The 24413-nt window shown below is 45.0% G+C and overlaps 1 protein-coding gene across 10 annotated transcripts in view; it reads right to left on the bottom strand.

Annotated features, from left to right (window-relative positions):
- Positions 1-24413, bottom strand: part of SLC38A3 (solute carrier family 38 member 3) — a 199322-nt gene that overhangs the window by 125373 nt on the left and 49536 nt on the right. Inside the window, exons 1-2 of one of the 10 annotated variants that reach the window (XM_053295182.1) lie at positions 16074-16148; positions 12864-13047 (exon numbers count right to left, since the gene is read on the bottom strand). The exons of 8 other annotated variants lie outside the window; for them this stretch is intronic. The gene's annotated coding sequence lies outside the window, so the exon portion shown is untranslated. Of the gene's footprint in view, positions 1-12863; positions 13048-16073; positions 16149-24413 lie in introns of those variants that run through there. One more of the 10 variants, XM_053295179.1, reaches the window with a different exon arrangement.

Below are 24413 nucleotides of genomic sequence, written 5' to 3'. Positions count from 1 at the left end.
AACAACTCTTCTGAGATGCTTGTTTCCTGACAGGGCTCCTGTGTCATTAACAGTTCCATGAAAAACAGGAATTCAGCAATGGACATATTTTCCTCCATGCAGGAAAAAGCTTCACCTTACTGAACGCATGCTTGCAGCTTTTAAAAGCAAAGGAATCCTGCCGACAAAAAAGTTGGCAACCCTATTTTTCCTGCTATGCTTTGCAAACAGAAGTATTTTTAGTAACCCAATTACATAATAGTCTACATATATGGCCACCCCAGACACACCACCTTAGTAACTGGATTTACCAGCCAAAGGGTACCGAGCTTCTGGTTCTAATGCCCGGCTTTGTGCTCAAGTCCTTCGAAATATGCCATAAAAGCAATCCAAGATCAAGCCTTTGGTTAACAGTGGAACTTTTGTTCTGGGCTCCAAGACTAGAAGTTCAAGCCCTCCAGACTGGGCTTGAACCTCTGGTTACTAAAGGGCCCATCCACACAGATGTATCTCTTGACCTAAACAATGTTCTACCCTGCATGGGGATATCCTTAACCATTACCTCAGTATTCCTTGCTGCTGTCCTATAAGGTAGGTCTGTATTATTACCCCAGTATAGCAAATGGAGGGGCAGAGACCGAGAAAAGTCACCAAATGAGTTCACAGCTGGAGCAAGATTTGAGGAGTCGTCGTCCTCTTCTGCCTTATTCAACTCTTCCTATATCAGAAAAGTGAATTGTCTATACCAGGCCTAAGAGAGGGGTCACTCAGGCTGGTTCCTATCCAGTGCTTCTTGGCCAAAGTTTGCTGCTGTGGATGCTTCTTGAAAGAGGTAACAATTCCCCATCCCTTTCCCATTTAGAAACGAGCCTCTGCTAACTGTCAGGCTCTGCAGTCTGGGAAGTAGCACCATTAACCATGATAATCCGGCTTTAGCTACATGTACTAGCTGCGTGCTGACAGTCAGGTATGCCAGCTGCCATCTACGTGGTACAGTGAACGGAGGCAGTGACTCACACCTCCGCTCACCCACCCTGCATCAGCAAGGATAGGCTCATGAGGCAGCTTAGAACCCCAGTTACACGATGGCTGTTCCTTGGTAGTGTGGGAAACCCATTTTGCCATTATCCAACAGAATGACTAAAGCAAGATACTGGTTTGTGAGGCATTTTGATTTGTTCCTCCCCCCCACCTGCCCTAGGCTTTTTGTCTTCATAGTCCATTTTCCGACCCAGCGTTGCCCTCCTGACACTCAGTTTTCCCATCTCCTCCTGTCATTAATACCTACCACATTCAGAACCCACAGGGTTGGATAGGTAGCTATGTAACATCATCATGTGAATAATAACCATGTGGTGAACAACAACTATTAGAAATATTTATATACCACTTATCACAAAAGTCTTTGAGGTGGGTGAAAGAAAGAAAGATGTCCCCAAAGGGCTCACAATCTAAAAAGAAGCACAAGGTATAAACCAGCAGCAGCCATTGGTGGGTGCCTCTTTGCTCAGTTAGCAGGGGTAACCACATTTTCCCTGCCTCTATAGCCGTGCCTTTTCAATCTTTATAGACTGGTTACCCTCTCTGTGAACAATGCACTCAGCATCCTTGCTTGATGGATTGTTTCCATCTCTCCACTACCAGAGCAAAGCAAGAAGGAACCAGTACCACAAATGGCAGCTCAGCTGCCTTCCTTTCCCCCAAAGAATTGTGTGTGTCTGCTTTTCCCAAGAGACTGCTAAGCTGTTAAAGCTTCTATTACTGTACTTAATGACTGGCTCGTTAGAGAATTAAGCATGCCTGGATTGGCCTGATGGTGATTAACAGAAGAGACATGACTTCTGTCTCATGGGTGATAGCAGACAATGGGAGAGAGGTTCTGTAGTGGGTCAGTGGTTTGGAAGAAAGCGCAGAAAGTCAAACCCTGACATCTCCAGGAAGGGATGGGAAAGACCCCTGCCTGAAACCCTGGAGAGCTGTTGCGTTCAGTGTCAATAAAATTGAACTAGATAGATGAATGACCTGACATAGTATACGTAACACTCATATGAGTGTAGGCATGCAACAGGGACTCATCAGGGGCAGTGGGGAAAGCAAACCTAAGAGTTGAGGCAGGGTAGATTGGCAGATGAGGCACAGGATGGGCCCTGCCAGATCAGGCCCAAGGCCCATCTAGTCCAGAATCCTGTTTCACACAGTGGCATGGAGGCCATGTAAGGTTTAGGAAGGAGCTCTGGAAAAATGAGGCACAAAGAGGTCAGTGTGGGCGAGTCCAACGGGCTATAGCACATCAAGAGGGCAAGAAAAGATCAGGGAAGGGTAAGCAATTCGGAAGATTAAAGAAGTAGGAAATGGGGACAGGGGAGGACCATTCATCCTCCTTAGTGGAGCCCATTCAGTGCTGAATGTCACAGAGCAGAGGCGCTATGTGCACAGTGACATCTTGATGCCTGGCAGCACGTCCCTTATTCAATAAAAGCCCTGCTTCTTATGGTGGAAGACTGCTGGATTTCCCCAGAGCTGCACAGTGTAACTGCACAATTTGGGGTAACCTCAGTGTAAAAAAAACCCAACTTGGTGCCACTAAGGTTATTATGACTGCATCAATAACATTTCTAGAACACCTACTCATAGGCATGAAAGAAGAAAAGGTATCCTATGACATTAACAACCACACGAGAGGGTTGCTTGAAATAGCTTCTAGTCTTATTTACAACATCTGAGGCTAGCCACTGTCAGAAATAGGATGCTGGATTATGCATATTATTGTAATCAGATTTTTTGTAGGGTGGCCTTTAATTCAAACCAAAAGAAATGTGCAATATAATACTGGCACAGCGGGGAAGCAGCTTGCCTAGAGAGCAAGAGGCTGTTAGTTTGAATCCCCGCCAGTGTGCTTTCCAGACTGTGCCTAGTAAATATATATTTGTAGTCACCTATATCAGGCAGCAGCCACCTAATGGCACAGTGGGGAAATGACTTCACTAGCAAGCCAGAGGTTGCCAGTTTGAATGCCTGCTGGTATGTTTCCCAGACTATGGGAAACAGCTATATCGGGCAGCAGCAATATAGGAAGATGCAGAAAGGCATAATCTCATACAGTGCAGAAGATGGCAATGGTAACCCTCCTATATTCTACCAAAGAAAACCACATGGTTCTGTAGTCGCCAGGAGTTGACGGCACACTTTACCTTTTATATCAGGCAGCAGCAATATAGGAAAGTGCTGGAGATGGATGCTCACTTCAGTGACAACAGCAAAGGCATCATCTCATACTGCACGGGAGGAAGGCAATGGTAAACCACTCCTGTATTCTACCAAGAAAGCCCCATGGTTCTGGGGTCACCAGGAGTCGACACTGACTCAACAGCACAATCTTTCCTTTCCTATAAAGGCCACATTACCCTATTAGTAAAGGCCTATGCTCGATTTTGCAGTTTGAAGAGATGAGCAATCACTCTTAGAGGGATTATACATCACCCTTAGAGGGAGCCATGTGCCTTTGTTCCCATAACTGTAAGGGCTTCCTCATGATGTGGGGTAAATAAAAAGCAGCACTTTCCACATTACAATCTCTACATGCACCTGCAAGGGCAAAGCTCTACTGTTGCTCTTTTGTCACTAGTTCCCTTTTCCTTTGCAACTTCCTAGAACGGAATAGTCTTTGCTTTAGGATGAAGCTGATGCCACTCACAAAAGAGACCTAGTAAATGTGCTGGGAGTATTCGACACTGCTATTGCCGAAGATGAGCTGGTGTGGGTCTGGTCAGACCTATAGATGGGAGATCAGAAGTAGTCCCAATACACTTTAAAAGATGAATAAAAAATTTTTTTTGAAGATTTCCAAGTGAAGTTTATTTTCAAAGACAACACACATCCTGGGCCTCACTTGAAATCTAAAAATATGGTTGCCACATTTTGTTTCTGCCAGGGCTACTGTGCCTTTAACAGCTGTACAGCTATCAGAATTCATAGTGATTCCTATCACTTTCTCTCCTTGCCAAGATAATCCAGATTTCTGCCTATCATACAGCTGTGGAAAGCAGAGGACGAGCCCTGTTGTAGAAAGTGTGGCAACCACACCTAACAGCAGGATTGCTAGGCTGCAACATAGACAACCTGTTTGTAGCCCTCTCCAGTAGAGTACCCCTCCCCAGTAGAGGGGAAGCAAATGCAGCTTTCTCTACCTGTTTCTCTACCTGCTATGTAGGCACACCTGGAATCTTGTTCACTTCAGCTAGTGAGGAGAAGGGTAGGCATCAGGACTGAGGAAAGAATGGGAGGGCAAAGTAGCAGCTGCCTCTTCTCCTGTGGCATCACGAAACTTAAGCTATACGCACATTCCCCAGGTTATGCCCTGGCAATGCTGCCTACCAGTGATAAGGACTTCAGTTGTTCTCTCATTTCATCCTGCTAACGAGGCTGTATAACTATAGCTCAGGAGCAGTGGCCATAAATTGATATCCTTGAACCATTTAATTTTATTAGTGAGAATTAGCAATATCCAATAAATTAGATATTTGGTCCCAAACTACATTAGGGGAAGTACATTCTCATGAAATGAGAATATACTCATTCTCAGTTCCTGCCTATCCTTAGAAGCATGGTTTCCACTCTGGACAGAATTTTACCTCATGTTTCTTGCTAGTGTTACCTCAGCATAATAAAGGCACCATAGCTCCTCTATGTCTGTGTCTCATAGCTCCTTTTCTGCTATAGATATAACTCTGAAGATGCCACTCACGTGGCATTCAAGAGCTCCTCCAAGACTGATACAAAATTTACAGAAGGGCTCAATAGTACAGAAATGGTGCCATTTTCTCTTCTGCCCCCACCAATAATTTCCTGGTTCAAACATTAGCAATATAGGAAACTGTCTTATACCTTCCAAGTCACACCATTAGTCCACCTAGTTCAGTACTGTCTACACTGACTGGCAGCAGCTCTCCAAGTTCAGGCTGGAGTCCTTCCCAACCCTACCAGGAGATGCCAGCGATGGAACCTGGGACCTTCTGCGTGCAGAGCAGGTGCTCTGCCACTGAGCCCCACAGCGCGCCCCATTGCCACTCCAAGGGCTCCTGCATCTTTGCATAGAAAGGATAACTTTACTACATGCACCTTTTGCCCTTGCAGTGATGCAGTGAGAAGAGAAGCCACACCAGTTGGTGTGGTTGCTTCTGGAGAGCTCTTTAAAGTACAGGAGTCTTCTCAGGGAGCAGAGCTGTCAACCATAAACAGTGCAAATCTCACCAATGTTTAAAGAGGATGGGTTTAGATTTAACTACAACACAGGCCACACTTAAGCTTAAGCCAGAAATCCAAGCCAACAAAATGGCCCTTAACAGGATAAGGGGTAGCAAACTATTTTGTTTTTTGCGGGTGCTTACCCCAAAAGCTGCATCACAAGAGCTATCATACAGCATTGCCAAAGATTAAATGCATTCTGCTACGGGACTTTATTGCCTATGCAGATCCTTGCCTTGACCCTTCCTGCTACCATCAGAAGCTGAATACATTATGCAAATGTGTCACAAAATATTTGCCAATTTTGCAAAATGTATACAAGCTGGGAAATAAAGATGTTCTTGGTGCAGAATTTTGATGCTTTTTGTTTCAGTGCACAAGATACATAGCATGGCTTACTGTTTCTCATTACAACATTGTGAGGCAGAAATCAATATATATGAGGAACTGAGGCCAAGAGATAGATCTCCCATAATGCCATCTACAAAGTTCATGGTTGAGCAGAGATCTGAACTCAGACCCCCACATTTTAACTCACGTCTCCCATGTACTAGGTCCAGCACTCTGCCTTCTAGTACCTTAGCTTGGTTCTTCATCCTCTGTACAAAGTGTTATATCACACACTTTTTTTTCCTTTTTGGCTAGGAAGAAATAAAAGTTTTCCTTGTGTCAGTCCCAACTCCAGGCATCTGGCATCACTATACCAAACATCAGGGAGCTGTTTAGATAATCAGCCTAGGAAACCTCATACCTCCCAAAGGGGTCATATTTACTCGGATGCTTTAGTGGAATTTGGACTCCATTAGAAATATAGCTGGGATAGTACAAAAGTTCCATTTGGAGAAACGGATTCCATTTGGAGTCTTCTTCTCCACCAGTTCTGGTAGTGCAGACTATATAAAAATTTAGACACACATTAATTGCCTGGATTTCTAATCTCCCCACCACATAAAAGCTGGTAGAAGGTTCTCCACCCTCCAGTTCTTGGTACTGAAACTTACTTTGTTTTTAGTTGTTTTAGTTTTTGTAGTGAGATAGACACTGAACAGCACTCAGCTGTAGCCCAATATCAGAAGCTGCCTAATATATTTTCTAACCTTTTATTGATTCATGTACCAAATTCAGTTTCACTATCTTCCCTCAGCACTGCCACCAAGTCTACCATTATTTCCACTTGCCACAACTCTGCTGTCCAGGATATTTGTCTAGGTACCCTGCCCATCTAAAAACAAAAACAAAACACTACTTCCTATCAAGACTGGAGCATAATGTCCCAGGGCGGTATAAGAAGGTAAGCTTAACTACTTTCCATACTGTGTGGCCATGTGGTTTGCTGTCTTGAGTCATCCGGGGCACATCCTACTAATTAGTTCTCTGTGGCAGAAGCCTCTGCAATTACAGTGCCCTTCCTTCCAGCTCTCTGCTCACTGTACTCTGTAATAAGTCTATCACTGCAGACTGCTTTATTTCAGGCTTAATTGTGGGCAATAAAAGAGTAGGCTGGTTGACTATTGTCACAGACTGATATTCTGGGAGTGATGGTTCCGGTCTTAAAGAAAGGAGGCTAGAAATGGGGAAAGAAGAAGAATGTCTTTTGAAAATATGTATCTGTGCACATGGCACTTTCCCCCATGCCTTTGAATGTCTGCTCTTTCCTCATTGGTTTTGTGAAGCTCTGGCTACTCAGAGTACATACCGCCTAATCCAATGCCTGCTTACTCAGAAGTAACTATTGTGTTTTATTATATTTGTATAGGGCTTTTATAAATATATGATGATGCCTTATGCCTCTTTGGCAAAAGGCAGCTGTATAGATACATAGAGTGAGTACTAGGTGACTTACTTGGGAGTAAGCATGCACAGGACTGCAGCCTTCACTTCTTGGTATTTTAGATAAGTAGTGCTTAGGACCTCACTTTAAGTGGTTCTTCCCTTGTAAATCCATACCAGATAAACACTCAGCACAAGGGGCTGCTTCACATGCGACAAGTTCATACAAACAGGATTAGATTCCCAAGAAGCTGGAAACATTTTACTTGAATGGTAATTTTTAAAATACGTTATAAAATTCTTCATACAGAAACATGCCTTTCTGAAATTGTAAGGCAAGATGCATGCAGCGCTGAAGGCAAGGTCAGTAGACTACTACTATGAATATTTATATACTGCTTGTCAACAAAAGTTCTCAAAGCAGCATAGACAGACAGATTTGCTGGACCCTGGCAGCATCAGCTTGCAGCTGCAATGTCCCATAGCGACCACTGGGGGGGTTAGGGTCATGGATAAAAGTGCTGGACTCCTCCCCTCTTGGTTCTTCCAGTGTTAGTCTCCATTTTGTTTCTCCAGAGATGACTGTATTGGTCTCTTTCTTCAGCCATGAGCTACAGCTGAAATTAAGCTGCAGGCTTTTTCACATTTGTTTGTAACCTTTTCTTTAAATAAATCCTTGTAGTTCTTCAATACTAAAGAACCATCTCAAGACCTCTTGCTTTGCTACTTTCTCACCAAACTGGTTTTGCTTTGCTGTTTGGGGACTAAACTGCCATTCTTCCCCTACAAGATTCCTGTCCCCAAAGGTGCTCACAATCTAAAAAGAAACACAAGGCAGAAACCAGTCCAGCAGAAACCACTGGAGGAATGCTGTGCTGGAACTGAACTGCCTAAATTAGTGGGAAATTGGTAGGGTCTCATTGAAAAGGGTTCTTCTGAATGGTTAGGATTGGGTTGTGCAAGTCACACTCTCTGGCCTGTGATCCCCTCTCCAATTCAAAATATGTGAGGACCAGTTGCAATAACTCAATGACAAAGGAAGAACTCTGTACATACTCAAGAATACGCTTTATTACCTCTGCATGTGTGCAGGTCTGAGCCCATTCAAAACCCAGGCTAGACTATGTCAGAGCAAGCCATGAGATAGCCCCTAGGACAAGACTGCTAAGAATGTAATATGCAGGGATAAAATAAATTATGAGCAGTGCTTAAGTAAAATCAACATACCTGTCACAAGACTGGGGTTTCATTGTGCTGGAAACTGCATAATCACATAGTGATAGATAGTTCCCTGCTCATCATGGACCTTCTGGTCTCAGTAGATTTTGCTGGCGGGGGTGGGGGACAAAGTTGTATAATCCCTATTATACAAATAGTGAACTTAGATAAATGGAGTAAGTGGCCTGCTTGTGCATTTTCAGCAGGGGGGGAAATGGAATTAGATGCCTTGAGTCCTAATTCAACATCCTATTGCTATGACACTCTTTCTTCTGTTTTCATCGCTTGCTAAGCTCCCCTGGCCTGCTAACACTTGGGCTGTGATTTAGATGGCATGTTCCTGGGGGCAGAGGTCTTTAACTCTCGCCAAGGGAAAATGGTGAATAAATCAGGGATCTTGACATGTTTTCCAAGACTCTTAATATAAGTGTAGTGGGAGTCAGGGATGAGAGATTGTGGAATGGGCCTGCTCTCAAATAAGGACACTGTTAGGACAATGTTTTCCTTCTTTCTCAATTTATTCAGTGACCTAAAACAAACTTATGGGCAACCACCTGATCTCAAAGCAGAGGTCACTTGGCCTGCTGTGGCTATAATGATTGGTCTCAGCATGTAACCACTGAGAGGTATGAAAGAAAGCATACATCTTCTCAGATCTATTCCCATTTTACAGCAGAACTACACATTATATGCATATGCAAGGTTATAAAAGCCTCAAAGCATACTTTTTCTAGGGGAAAACAGCTTTGTGAAGGAGAGAAACAGCAGTGGAGGTAGTGCTGTGAGAAGAAGGGAATGCTCTGCTTCAGCCCATGACCACTTTTCTTTGGATCTAGGAGCCAGCCCCAAATTTAACAGCCTGATAATGGACACTTGACAAAAGTATAGGTCTTTGTGATGGACATTGTGGAAGGGGAGGTTAAATGGGCTTCTCCTTGTCTACTTTACAAGTAACATACTTAGAACAGAAACAGGGCTATCTGGGATAAAGATTTTTTAAAAAAATAGACCTGTCTTGGAATATTCTAGTCTAGTCACCATGGCTCCATGGTGCTTGGAATTTGTCAAACCCTGCACTACTACTTAAAAGTAGAACAGGGCTTCTCAACATTGGCCCTCCTGCAGATACTAGCATACAACTCCCATAATCCCTGGCTATTGACCACTGTGTCTGGCGATTATGGGAGTTGTAGTCCAAAAGCAGCTGGAGGGGAGCAGTCCTGCCTTTTAGTAGAGAAAGGGATGGGTTCTTTTCAGAATGCATGCACTGGCCGACAGGTGGTGCTGTGAAAACAGCATGAGGTCCATGCTCCACTTGTGGCCAGAGAGTCACATCACCCTAGGAACGGAAGCCCATACGAGTGTCTGTACAGCAAATAAGATGGCATTAGGAACTTGTGTGGGAACTTTAAAAACCTTCACTTTACTGCTTTCTGGAATGCCCCTAAGACATAAATTGATCTGCAAGGAGATAAATATATTGATGGACACTCATAGGACAAAAGTGCTTTATTTTCACCATTCAAATTCTCGATATTCAACTGACAGTGGAAAAACACTATGCACCAGATTGGCAATTAGGTCTTGGACTGCACTGCTGACTCCCAGCCCCAAAGCAGAGTTCTTCTGTTGCTAATTACCCTGTGCTGCTGCGTGACTTCCACGCTGAAATATCAAGTCAGCTGAAGGGCCTGCATTTTGTTCAAGACCGTTGCTCCAGTTCCTCCTCCTCGCTTATGGGAGCCAAGATGGCAGCTCAATCTGGAAACTGGAACTCACTTCATATGTCCCAAGCTGCCCTTTAGGAGGAAGCACGAGACATCTACCAAATGTGATACACATCATCAAGCCATTAGGAGAACAGAATTATTGTTCATATTATGGGTCTACAAAATGAGGGAGAAACTTTGATGTAGAATCCAGGCATTTTGGTCCCCAAACCTCTTATGGTTGCCCATACTAGTGCTAATTCCATCCAAACTAACACGTACCTAATGCAACAGTGAATGATTTTAATCAATGGAAAGACCCAACTGCCTGTGTGGAAAGTCTTGTTGTACATGGCCAAGAGTAGGAGAGAGAGAAACTAATCCCCATTAGAAATTAGGAATACAGGAATATTAAGGAGGCCAATAACACAGCAGTTCCTGGTAGACAGAGAGGGAGGGGCAGCAATTCTATTGCCTACCACAAGAAGACAGTTTCAGTGCCCATAGAACAGGCAGAGATAAAGGATTCCATGCAAGCAGACACAGATTGCCAAGAAATGTAGGATTGACAAAAGGAAGTACATTTTCACACAACACAAAATTAACTTATGTAATTCTGACACAAGATGTGATGACAGCCAACACCTTGGATGGCTTTAAGAAGGGCTTAAATAAATTCATGGAAGACAAGAACAAGTCTACCAATAGATACTAGTCTGAGGACTGTAGGCCATCTCCAGCCTAAGAAGCAAGATGCCTCTAAATAACAGTGGCAGGGGAGGAACAGCAGGAGAGAAGGCATGCCCTCAGCTCTTGCCTGTGAGATTCCCAGAGGCATCTGGTAGGCCAATGTGTGAAAAAGGATGCTGGACTCGATAGGCCTTGGGCCTGATCCAGCATGGCTATTCTTATGTCCTTATGTAAATATCAGCTATGCTCCACTGTGAGAGGATTATCATTTACTAAGTTTACTAAGTAAACTTAGTTATCATTTACTAAGGATTATCATTTACTAAGTTACAAATTATCATTTACTAAGTGATGATGACACTCAAATCCATTTCTCCTTGTCATCAACATCAGGAAACAGCATTAACCCCTTAAAAGCCTGTCTACAGGCAGTAATGGGCTGGATGAGAGATAATTAATTGAAGCTGAATCCAAGCAAGATGGAGGTGCTCATTGTAATCTGCAAGATGGGATAGAACTTCCTGTTCTGGATGAGGTTACACCCTACCAGAAAGAACAGGTTCTCAGCTTGGGAGTGCTCTTGGACCCAGGTCTTTCGCTTTTGCCTCAGACTGAGCCTATGGCCAGGAGCACTTTTTACCAGCTGCTACTCCGCTCGACAACTCCGCCCGTTCAACAACTCCACCCATTTCAACAATTTGACAACTCCATCCATTTCTTGAGATAACCTGAAAACAGTGGTGCAACAGCTGGTAACCTCCAGGTTGGACTACTGCAATGCAATCTATGTAGGGCTGCCTTTGTACACAGTTTGGAAACTTCAGCTGGTTCAAAATGCAGCAGCCAGATTGGTCTCTGGGGTATCCCAGAGAGACCATATTATGCCTTTCTCAAACAGTTATGCTGGTTGCCAATATGTTTCCAGGCAAAGTACAAAGTGCTGATTATTGCCTTTAAAGCCCTTAATGGCTTAGGTCCGGGTTACCTGAGGGAGCATCTTTCTCTACAGGATCCCCATCACTTATTGAGATCATCAGGAGGGGTACATTTTCAGGTGCCACTGGTTCATCCGATGACAACTTGGGATAGGGCCTTCTCTGTTGTTGCCCCTGGGTTGTGTAATGCACTCCCCATGGATATAAGAGGACTGTCTTCCTTGGAGGCCTTCAGGAGATCCTTAAAAACCCATCTTTTTAGCCTGACTTTTAATTATATCTAGTTTTAATGTTATCTATTTTTAACTGTGATTTTAATCTGTTTTTAATTGGGTTTTTTATTTTTATTTTTTATTTTAGTGTAGACCTCTCTGAGCCACTTTAGGAAGGGTGGTATATAAATCAAATAAATAAATAAGTGGTATCTTATTACCTGAGAAGCCAATTGTCAGTCAGGAGAATTTTACTACATATCACATACAGATGTATGGTTAAATTGTCATGTGTCTCTACCCAACAATCAGTCCAAGGACCGCACACCGTTGAAAAGGTTCCACACGGATGCCCCAAAACTTCTTATCACCAGGAGGCCAAAGTGCCAGGCACAGCATGGAAATAATCTTCCACCCCAAGCCTAGCTCTCCCAAAGCTTTGCTGTTATGTCCTGTTCAGGCAAACCATTACCCCTGTGTCCCAAGCTTCTCTTCCTAGCCAATTTTGTTTTTGAACTGTGCCCTCTCCAAAATCTTCCTCTGTGTGTGACTCTTAATGCTAATGAAGAGAACTGACTGGAGTCTGAAGAAAGGCTTTACTAATCTTTAGTAAAGAGGCAATGGGCTTTATTAACCAAACACATGAACACTGCACTTCCAGGCATTATGAGAACCTAAAGAATATTTTTTCAAACAATACTTCAAACTATCCTTCTCTCTGAAGATGTTCTGTGATTGGACTTCCTGCTGAGCTCTGACAGAGAAACTGAGGTGAAAGAAATGGAGGTGACAGGAAATAAATATCTGGGTAAGCACAGACGGGTAGCAGCAGGGGGCATGCGTGTACAGCCACCAGTTTCTGCACAATGAGCAAAGCATGCATTGCTTCACTATCTTGCCAGGCATAACACAGCTTTGAAAACAATGCCCTGAGAAAACAAACCAACCCTGTGAGCTAAGAGATTTACTTCTTATACATCCGCCAAAGAAAATAGTCCAAATTGGATCCGTTTTGTTTGCTCCACAGCTTATGTACCTCCAGCTGCAATACTCTGGATGCTGTTAATGAGAGTTGGCCTTTCTGCCACGCAAAACCAACCACCCACCTTAGAGGGTGGGAATGTAGCCCGCCCAGTTAGATGACTTCTTCCACACAAGGCCTCTTCTTCTTAAAGATGTCCCTCAAGTAAGATGCAAGTGCATTGTTTACTTCTGAACTGATAGTGACTCAAAGTAGGAACCAAAGTATTCCACAAGTAGTTGTTATGAGGGAAGCAATTCCAGGGGACACTGTAAGAAGAAGAAAGATAACCAAGGGCAAGCAGCTATGTAAAAGTCAAAAGCAAGCTTTTTGTTTGTTTCTTTGTTTCACAGAGTATTCTCTCCTATATATATATATATAATAATATTATGAAGTTTGGTGGTGGTGATGATGTTACAGCTACTGTCCAGCCAATTCTGGCAAAACAGCCCTGTTCAAATCTACAGCAGCAATAGATTCTAGCACAAAGCCAGCCTCCTGATAGGTTGAAGGGGCCTCCCAGGAAATAAATCAGCATAAGATTAAAAGAAAAGCCACTTTTATGGCTGAGCTAAACCTTAGGGCAAAGCAAAGGAAGTAAAATTGCCACCTCTCTGTTGTTCACCCAAATCGAACAGGAATTATATGCCTAGTGTCCAGAAGGTATGTTGAGAAACTTCTCCAAAAATTCTCCACAATTTCTCTGAAAATTCTCCTTGGGAGGAACCCTGAAATATTATTCAATCTTAAGGGGCTCAAAGTCCAGGAATAGCAGGAGAAATGTGCGGATGGCGAGGGCTGTGTCCCCCCCCCCCCCGCATCTCTGTCCAGCTGTCCGTTGCTGCCACTCTGCTTACTCAGTGCTTGCCCCCATGCTGCTCAGCTTGTGAGCTTCAGTCTGGAGTCAAAGAGGGAAAAAACTGTGCCAGCACTCTTCTAGAGCAAGGGGAAAGAATGGAGGGCAAAACACTGCCCAAATCAACCATCTCTTCCTCAGTCCCCTGTCGGTCTCTCCTCCATAGCCACCTGCAGGTTGCGAACATAAGAAGAGTCTTGCTGATCAGTCCAGGGGGCCATCAAGTCCACCATTTTGTTTGCAACAGTGGCTAGCCAGATGTCTCTAGAAATCTTACAAGCAGGGCATGACGGGCTGTCCCGTTGTCTGATCCCAGCCTTTGGTATTCAGAGATATTTATTTATTTATCAAATTTGTATACCGCCTCAAACTTTCATCTCTGGGCATCAATGCACCTTTGTTCTTTATTGGTTGAATACAATCCACATGTCTTGCCTTGCAAGATGTAATTGCGCATCTGTTGCAGTTAATGTGGCACAATATTTAATATATGGGGAAATGCAACAACATAAAACAAGTTAAAACATACACAAAACTTAACACAACTGAAACAATTTAAAAGTCAAACACAGATTAAAACCTAAAAATTTAAAAAGCTGAAAAAGCTTGGGTGAAGAGGTACGTTTTCAAATGCTTTTTAAAAACTGCCAGATTCTGATTACTAGCTCAGTTGGTGGCGACTTGAAACCAGACTTTTTAGAAAGTTGCCCTGGGACTCTGGAATGCACTACCTAATGAAATCAGAGTTTCCCCGTCTCTGATTGTTTTTATGAAGGACCTGAAAACATACCTGTTTAGCCAGCCTTTTAGTTTATAGTTTTAAAGCTTCGGTTTTTAGAGTTTTAATTGTATTTCATATTGTTTTAATCATATTAATGTTTTAATATTGTGAACCGCCCAGAGACTTATTTTGTATAGGGTGGTATACAAATGCAATCAATCAATCAATCAATCAATCAATCAAACTGCCTCTAGACTTGAAGGTTCAGTCAAATACTGCCTTTGGGGCTATAATTGGGCCTAATATAATTGTATACCTACAGCATATGTATTTAAACCCCAAAGAATTATTACATTACAGGCACAATTTAACCTCATCCTCCCACAAGTTCTCTATTAATTACTATATCCCATCCACCTATTACAGGACAGCAGGAGGAGGAAGAAACCACCTTGCTGCTTTTTCTCCCCATCCACTTGAGAAATCTGGCTATGTATGCACTCAGCACAGGAGAAAAGGAGCACATAGACTCAAAACACACCAAACCAGATTCATAAAATACCATGGAATGCTTTCACAGTTCATGAAACAAAGTAGGTCTGGGACAGATGAGTAGCTGTGTTGGTCATCACTAATTATGTCACAAAATATGGCAGGGGCCCCTATGATCCTCATATAGTCACAATTCGTACATGCACTATCTAGGGAACGAATTGCATTTTCCCATATATTAAATATTGTGCCACATTAACTGCAACAGATGCCAGGCAAGACATGTGGATTGTATTCAACCAATAAAGAACAAAGGTGCATTGATGCACAGTTTGTGCAGAAAGCCCCTGGGTCAGAGAACTTCATTTTGTTTCTTGTGACTGGGAGAATACAACATTTGAAACAACAAGGATGCCTAGGTCCTCCTTCCCTTGCCCATCTCATTGCCTAGCTTGTGCCTGTCACGCCATCCCTCAGTACCTGCCAGTGAAATGGGGATGCAGAACAATGCCTGAAGGGATGACGTGAGAATGAATGAGCACATGGCTCTTTGAGATGATGATCAGATGACAAGAGCCACAGGAAGAGCCATTTGAAGTCGCTAATAACCGTCCTGTCCCCCAACACGAACCTTTGATTGTTTCCAACTGCAAACAACTATGCCCTTGTTCGGGTGCAAAGCAGACAAATTCAGGCTTCACGCTAGCCTTGGCAAAATCAAGAGCACCTTGGCCTCATGCTAGAACCAGGACAGTGCCTCCCATTAACAGCAGGCCATCTACTTGAGGTATAGGAAAACCATGGGAAGCTTGCTTCCCTCCCTGGGGTGAATCCACTGCTTATTGGTGTACTTTTTAAATGGCTATAAAGTGGTCTTCTAGCTCAGAATGATGCAGATCAGCAGATGCTGCTTCTTTTTAAAATAACTTGCTGACACAATGAAAATTACTCAGTGTAGTCCCATTGAAATTAAGAGGACAAGTGAAGCATTGCCTAATGTCTTTGAGTAATTTTCCTCATAAAGTCAGCCCCTGGATTCCTTGAACATTGTCATTTGTTCTAATAGGGCTCCTGTGCCTTTAACAACTGAATGAAAGGCAAAAATTCAACAAGTTAGGCATCTCCATTTCTGTACCAGGAAAAAGCTGCACCTATTGAATTTTTGCCTATCATGCAGCTGTCAAAAGACTTGGCGGCCCTGCAAGGAAAAAAGAAGATAACCCTACCTTAACTCCTAGTCTGGAGACACAGCAAAGAAGTTTCTTTAGCCTTTAGGTTGCTTTCCACTGCATCCATGGTTTCAGAACCATGTATGATGAAGTTGTTACTAATTATTTAGAACTAGTAATTTTTAGCCCGTTGTAATAACGGGCGCTAGCCTTAAGGGGAGCTACTGCCACCTCTTGCTGAGGCCGCGGCCGCCATCGGGGCTAGTCGCCCCGCCACCGCCTCACCCGCACTCTCGGTGGCGTCGCAGCCGCCGCCAACGGGGCCAGTCGCCCCACCGCGGCCACAACTACCTTTGGCCGAGGCCGCGGCTCCGCCGCCGCCTCGGCCACACTCTCCTCCTGCCGTTGGCGGCGGCCGCTTCTCCTTGGCCCGCCGCTTCTGCTCCTCCCGGCCCTCTCGCCGTAACGGCGGCGGCCGCCATCGGAGCCAGTCGCTCCGCCGCGGCCACCGCCTGGTCCAACATGGCCGCCCGTCTCTGGGCGGCCGTATCTTTTTCGCCCGATCTGGGCATGCGCTCCGCGCATGCCCAGATCGGGCGAAAAAGACACGGGCGGCACGGACGCACGCCCAAGGCTTTTATGGGTAAGGATACTTACTGCTTCCCCCCCCCCACAAAAAAAGACTCTTAATGCAATTTACACAGCAAAAAAACCTAAAATAACTTTTCCTGCCCCAGAAGGGCTCACAATGTAAAAATGAAAGAGACACAAGGTGGGCAACAGCCACTAGAGCAGGCCTCCTCAACTCCCCCGCCCCGCACCAGCTGTTTTTAGACTACAACTCCCATAATCCCCAGCCACAGTGGCCAAAAGCCAGGGATCATGGGACTTGTAGACTGACATCTGCAGGAGGGCCGAAGCTGAGCAGCCCTGCACTAGAGGAACACTGTGCTGGGGTAGAATAGGGACAATTGCTCTTCCCTTGCTGAATATAAAATATATTTAAAAGCTGCCTCTTTGTCCAGGGAGCAGGGGCGAAAGAGCACAAGAAGCATATCTACGCTTTCCCTTGAAAAGCATGTCTTCCTTTTCTCTTGAAGACCTTGCTCTGTATTTCATGCAACCAGACCTATCCACCCAGCCATTAATATGCAGATGTACATCCTCCCATTGCATGTTGTCCCTACAACTTTGACCTAAATAGAGAGAAAATGTTAGGTGCTTTTTGCAAAGGATATTAAGAAACCCAGCCCCACCATATGGGCATCTTCAGGTTCACTAGGCCATTTCAGCTGCATACTTTATCTGCTTCAGTCTCAACACCAGGAGACACCAAAAGCAACTGGCTTCCTCACACTAGGCACAGCAGAGAAGAAAGAGTTGCCCCAAGTATCTTAAAAATTCACCCTTAATGATGCCCAAAAAGCAATGTTCTCCTGGCAAACGGGAAAAGCAGCCATTCAGTCACAGGGAAAAAGAGTGATGACTGAAGAGAAATTTCATACTGATGAGCGTGCGCAGTGCTGCACAGAAATACATATTCTAAATATATTTTCTATTTTCCCTAAAAGGTGAATTATATCTTCAGGGGTTAGTTGAGGGGGTTACCTGCACTAAAAATCAAGGTCAGATAGTGGCAGAATGAAGCGCTTCATGAAGAAAGGTGGGGCATCATGAAGTCACTGGCTGGTTCTCTGACCATGCCGCGTCCCATGGCAATAGCACCTCTCCACACGTTTAGTTTCCTGCTGCAATTGTGCCAGATAAAAAATCAATCACCACAAGTCAGTTCTTAGAAAACGTGGGAAAGGAATGAAGGAAACACAGAAATACAACAGTATTACATGTGCATGTCTGGATTCTCAGTAGCAATTATATGAACCGATTGTTTTGGAAATGGAGAAAAGGCTGGTGTGGAATTGGACACACACACACACACACACAGAGAGAGAGAGAGCGAGAGAGAGAGAGAGAGAGAGAGAGAGAGAGAGAGAGAGAGAGAGAGAACAAGCAGCTCATAGTAGGCTTTATGACAGCTCACTTGCCAAAAATATGGGTTTGCATTGAATAAAAGCCTTAACCAGCTATGTTCCCAGTCAAATTTGCCACAATACCATCATCTCAAGTGTTTTTATCTGTTGTCTTGTTTTTATGCTTGTTTTATATGTTTTTAGCTTGATGTTTTTATTGCTTTTTATTGTATGTTTTAATTTTTGTAAACCGCCTTGGGGTTTTCTTTTAACGAAAAGCGGTATAGAAATGCAAAAATAAATAAATAAATAAATAAATAAATAAATAAATAAATAAATCTCCTACTACTCCTAAGAACCCAGGAAATTAGGAAGCTGCCTTATTCTGAGTCAGACCACTGGTCCATCTAGCTCATTATTGTCTACACTGACTGGCAGTGGCTGTCCCAGGTTGCAGGCAGGAGTCGTTCCCAGCTGTATGTGGAGCTGCTGCCAAGGATTGAACCTGGGACCTTCTGCGTGCACAGCATGTACTCTCCCACTGAGCTATGACCTCATCCCATTATGTCCCCATTCCGTACTATGAATATTTATAGACTGTACTGCTTTTCAACAACAGCACTCAAAGCAGAAAAATAATAAATAAAATGATTCCCTGTTCCCCAAAAGCTCATGATCAAAAAGGTAGGGATGTGCACGAACCAAGGTTCGCTGAACCAGTTTGGTACCGCCAGGGACGGGTTGGGTTGGGTTGGGTGGGGAAGCAGCAAATGGAGTCCTTTAAAAAGGAGACTGATGCAGCTCCGCCACCCCATGCAGTTTCTGCTGTGGCGGCACTCCTCGCAAGAACCCGTGTGTGTGTGCATGCATAGTTGCCATGTGCGGGTTCTTGGGAGGAGCGCCGCCACATCAGGAAGCTGCATGGGGCAGTGGAGAGTAGGTAAGGGCCTGCTTTCCTCCTTTTTAAAGATCCCACTCACCGCTCCCCACCTCCCTGGTGGCGCCAAACTGGTTCTGACCTCGTTCGAACCAGTTCAGCACCAAAACTGTGACTATCCCCACTAAAAGGAGATATAAGGTAGACACCAGCAACAACCCCTGGAGGATGCTGTACTGGGTTGGATGGGACACCTCATTTCAATGCTGTATTAAACAAATTGAAGGAATAGATTTCATTTTCGTGTCTAATCCTTGAGTGTTCAGGAAAAAAAAGGCTGCCTTATTTCAGTTGCATGCACCACTTTTGGAGGTAGTTGTTGCAGATGTGATTTTGCAGGCATCCACCACCTCTCTTCTCGCTATACAGAGTAGCTAACTGTTTACTGTGTACCCTAATTCTAGGCGTGTGGATGAAGGACTTGGCTGACAGTGGGAGCAAAAAGCCTACAAGAGAATGCAGATTGCTTCTTGAGGTGGCCAAAATGTATACATAAACCAAGCTCTATAAATACTCTCCTGTGGGGTGGGCATGTCCCACCTGCTTACCACAGGCAGTCTCTCTATATGGTCTTCACTCCTGCACAACTCCCCCCATGACAGGCAGCATGGCAAATTGTCTATAGTCATAGAGACACCTTTAAGTCTCCTTGTCTGGCAGTGAGGCTGCACCACAAATGGCAAGGAACTGAAACTCAAGACTTGTCATACTCTGCAGCAGAAAGAAAAAAGTCTTTGCTTGCATCACAACAGACAAGTTCTGTGCGGTTGTAAAATACCAACTATCCTGATCCTCTTGGCACAACCCAGCTCAAGTCTATGCCTGAAGGTTCTGATACCTGATCTATGCTGCAACAGTTTCCAGAGCTAGGAAACATATGTCACTCCTATGCCCAATTAAAAATTAAAGCTGGAAAAAGTGGAGGTGTTTTTTTTTTAAAAAGAAATGCATACAGCAGAGCAAATGCCAGGCAATCCCTTATTCTCCTAGATAACCCAGCCATCAGCAGACAGCGCTTTCTAAGATGCTGCTGTAAGAAGCAGTGCATTATGTTCAAATATGGATAAAGTAGTCTTACTAATGAGATTGGCATGTCCAGCAACTCACGCAGCTTTACAGAACTTGAGAGGACTTTATGAGAATAAGAAAAAATATCCATGCACACATTTGTAGGAATTTAAGATTTCCTCCCAAATTTCCACAGAATCGACATGGCATTATCAAACATGTTAAGAGTTCATTTAACATGCATGAACTCATGATTACATGAGTTTTCTCAGTAATCCCCTGCTAACTTACCCCTGCTAACTGGGCAAAGAAGCACCTTTAACCATAGTGATTCTCTTTATTTAGCAGGGGGAGAGTAACTGGCCCTATCCACCCCCAGCACAGTACTTCCAGTGACTGTTGCTGGTGTGTGTCTTATGTTTCTTTTTAGAATGTGAGCCCTTTGGGGACAGGGAGCCATCTTATTTGTTATTTCTCTTTGTAAACCGCCCTGAGCCATTTTTGGAAGGGCGGTATAGAAATCGAATTATTATTATTATTATTATTATTATTATCCTCAGAACAGCCTTGTATGTAAGGCCAGTGTTGCTATCATCACCACAGCTGATGGTCTGACTGTGAGAATAGCAGCTTGCCCACGGCTACCCTGCAAGATTGAGATCTGAACCAGTAACTTCCCAGCCCACAGTCACTCCTCTCTATCAGGATGGTGAAAATATGATGCTGGGAATGTTCTCTATCACCTAGTCCAGCCACTAGCCCCAAAGCATGAAATAAAATACTCAGATAATTCCTTACTAATATTTACCTCCCAGTGATGAGAATTTCAAGTTCTCCTTTAAGAAACTTCTTCTACTCTCATTCCATTTCTTCCTGCCCTCCAATTATTTAGTGTACTGTATATCTTTGTTTCTGAGAAACATGATTTTATCACAATAAATGGTGAGTCACCAGCAGGGAAGCAGCTTGCCTAGGGAGCAAGAGGCTGTTGGTTCAAATCCCCGCCGGTGTGCTTCCCAGACTGTGCCTAGTAAATATATATTTGTAGTCACCTATATCGGGCAGCAGCGATATAGGAAAGTGCTGGAGGCGTATGCTCACTTCACTGACAATGGCAAAGGCATAATCGCATACTGCGTGGGAGGAAAGCAATGGTAAACCACTCCTGTATTCTATCAAGAAAACCACATGGTTCTGTGGTCGCCAGGAGTTGACACTGACTTGACAGCACAATCTTTCCATTTCTTTCATAAATACAGAGTCAGGAGAGAAACTGTCATGCAGAAACTAGCTTCTCAGGAGTGAAGTCTCCAAGCAGACCCCCATGCTGAAAACACCCCAAACTCAACTATCGTTCTGCTCGCTGTGTCTAAAGGGCCAGCCATAGTTTTTATCAGGATGTGCACAAACCTGTTTGGAAGCCCTTTAACGGGCCTCCAAACAAGTTTGAACAACCAGCGACCTTACTCCTCTTGCCATGCTTCCCCCGCCAGCGCTGCACTGTAAAAGGGTCTGGCAGCAGGCACAGAGCCTGACCACCAACCGTCCGTATGTGGCCATGGCGGTGGTTCCGCTCACCCCACTCCCCGCGTCTGACGTCAGACGCCGGGGGCATGGTCTGGCTCCCGAACGGAGCTGTGCGGCTCCATTCAGGAGTTGGAGAGTCCAGACGGTGCTGCATTCGCGGGCCACGCAGCCCCTTCGGGAGCTAGACTGGGGCTAGCGCTGCATTCGCAGCACAGCCAGGAGTGGCTCAGGAGCTGCCGTGAATGCAGTGCTGGCCATTCAACTCCCGAAGGGGCTGCGCAGCCCTTTCGGGAGCTAGACTTGGGCTGGCACTCCCGGCCGCACCACAAACACAGCAGCCATTAAACTCCCGAACGTGGGCCACGTGACCCCCGCTCAGGAGCTAAACCAGCACCCCCGCGTCTGATGTCATATGCGGCGGGGGGGGGTGTGTGTCAGGGCTGCAAGGCACGGCCCCTGACTGTGTGCGGCCTTGGTTCTTTGAACCCCTTTGCTCAATGGTGGCTCCGCCCCTGTCCGGCAGGGCGGCAGCATACCTCCCCGCTGCCCCATTCCCTTGTCGGATCTCAGACTGGAAGTAACAGGAAGTACCCTGTGCGCGTTTGCATGTTGGCATGAGTGTGTGTGTATGTCATGTGCACACGCATGCACACACACCCTTAAATGTGTCCCGCCCCCCGCCACCCGCCACCTTCAAACTGGCCCCTGCCGGGTCCATGCACATCCCTAGTATTTTATACTTCTTTGAAAAGTATTTGTAGCTGTTAAATAAGTTTTATGATAAAAAGCGGTCTTGAAGGCCTCCAAGAAAGACAATCCTCTTACATCTACAAGGAGTGCATTCCACAACCTAGGGGCAACAACAGAGAAGGCCTGGTCCCAGGTTGCCACCAGATGAACCGATGGCACCTGAAAATAGACCCCTCCTGATGATCTCAATGAGCAGTGGAGATCTTGTAGAGAAATACTCTCTCTCAGGTAACCCGGAGCTTAGCTATTCAGGGCTATAAAGGACTTTGTACTTTGCCTGGAAACATATCAGCCTGTGCAACTGTTCAAGAACAAGCGTAATGTGGTCTCTCTAATGTGGTATACCCCAGAGACCAATCTGGCTGCTGCATTTTGAACAGAAATTTCTAAATTACATCCAAAAGCAGTCCTACACAGAGCACATTGCAGCGGTCCAACCTGGAGGTTCCCAGCTGGTGTACCACTGTTTTCAGGTCATTCTCCTCAACAAACAGGTAGAGTTGTCGAATCAATTGCAGCTGGCAAAAAAGCACTCCTGGCCACAGCCTCAACCCAAGACACCAGGGTGAGACCCAGTCCAAGAGCACTCCTAAGCTACAAACTAGGGAACTCTAAAACGTTGCTAGTTTCTTCTGTAGCATCACAACTGGAAATGATATAGCAATTGCGGTGGATTGGTGCAGAAGTGCACTGCTTGTAGTTGCACTAACACATATTTATGGGTCAGCTGCACATCAAAAGCATGCTGATGCACCACCTACTTAGGGATGTGCACAGAACTGGTTCAGCACTCCTTTTCTAGAGTGCTGAGGTTTGAAGGTCCTGTGTTCGAGCCGATTTGGAGGACGGGGATAGAAAATCTATCACTTTATAGAAATTCTATCACTTTAAGGGATAGAAAATGTGCTTCCTACCTGCCCATCCCTGCCCCACCATTTTCTCACCACCAGCACTCTCCTAAGCAGTGTGGGAGTGGGGCTGAAGTGTTCAGTGTCACTACATTCAGTGTCACCACGCTCATAGCCGACACGTGTGCGTCACCATGTGTGTGCAAGCAGGAATGCTGTAGCCCCGTGCCCACGCTGTTTAGCAGAGTGATGGGGGGGGGAAGCGGCAGGGCAGGGCAGGGCTAGGCAGGTAGGAAGCACCTTCCCTGTCCCTTAAAATGACACACACACACACCCGCCCTCCCGGGAGTGCACGGACCAGCTCCATGCACATCCCTACCATCTACCTACATGACTTGTGTTGCAGATGGATGAGATTACGGAGTCAGAACATGCCCTGTGTCAGGAGACATACTGTTCCTGCTTAAATAGGTACAATCTGTCCCATAAAACTATTCCTCCTACACAGAAAGGAAGAAGCTAATGCTGCGTGTGGTCTAGGAGCAACTCTTGTCTCAAGCTCAGTTTGGCTTGCAAGTTCCATCTTTGAATTTGAGGCTGGGAAGAAGTTGCCCCTGCTCCAAGGGCAACTGCCTTAGTGTCCTTGCAGAATCTTCTTCCCCTCTAGCTACTGGCACATCCTGTTGACTTCCATCATAGGAACACATTGAACATAGGAAGCTGCCATATACTGAGTCAGACCATTGGTCTGTCTAGCTCAGTATTGTCTTCACAGACTAGCAGCAGCTTCTCCAAGGTTGCAGGATGGAATCTCTCTCAGCCCTATCTTGGAAATGCCAAAGAGGGAACTTGGAACCTTCTGCTCTTCCCAGAGTAGCTCCATCCCCCAAAGTGAATAGCTTACAGTGCTCACACTTCTAGTCTCTCTTTCATACACAACCAGGGTGGACCCTGCTTAGCCAAGGGGATAAGACCAGCTCTCCTCTCTTTCTCCTCCTCTAATCATCTCAGCTTGCTTGTGTAAACGTATTCCTTGCCCCCACAGGTGCCTCAGGCATGGTATACCTAAAACCAAAATACTGATGCCATCTTTTTCAAGGTTTCCCGTGCTGTGTGTTTCTGTATTCTTGGGGCCCTCTCTAATCCTCTGGACAGTAATCTGAAGCCCAGAAGTATATTTTGTTGCATAACTGGACCCTTTCACAGTTTTGACTGCCCAAGCTGCCCAGTACTGAATCGGACCATTGGTTCATCCAACTGTGTGATGATTACATGGTTCTCCAGGGTTTCAAAAAGGGGCCTTTCCCAGCCACACCTGAAGATGTCAGTGATTGAACCTGGAACCTTCTGACCGTAT

Source organism: Hemicordylus capensis, chromosome 2 (assembly GCF_027244095.1).
Source record: "Hemicordylus capensis ecotype Gifberg chromosome 2, rHemCap1.1.pri, whole genome shotgun sequence".
NCBI lineage: Eukaryota > Metazoa > Chordata > Lepidosauria > Squamata > Cordylidae > Hemicordylus > Hemicordylus capensis.
Note: the sequence above shows the minus strand (reverse complement) of the source record. Positions and strands in the feature narration are given on the sequence as shown.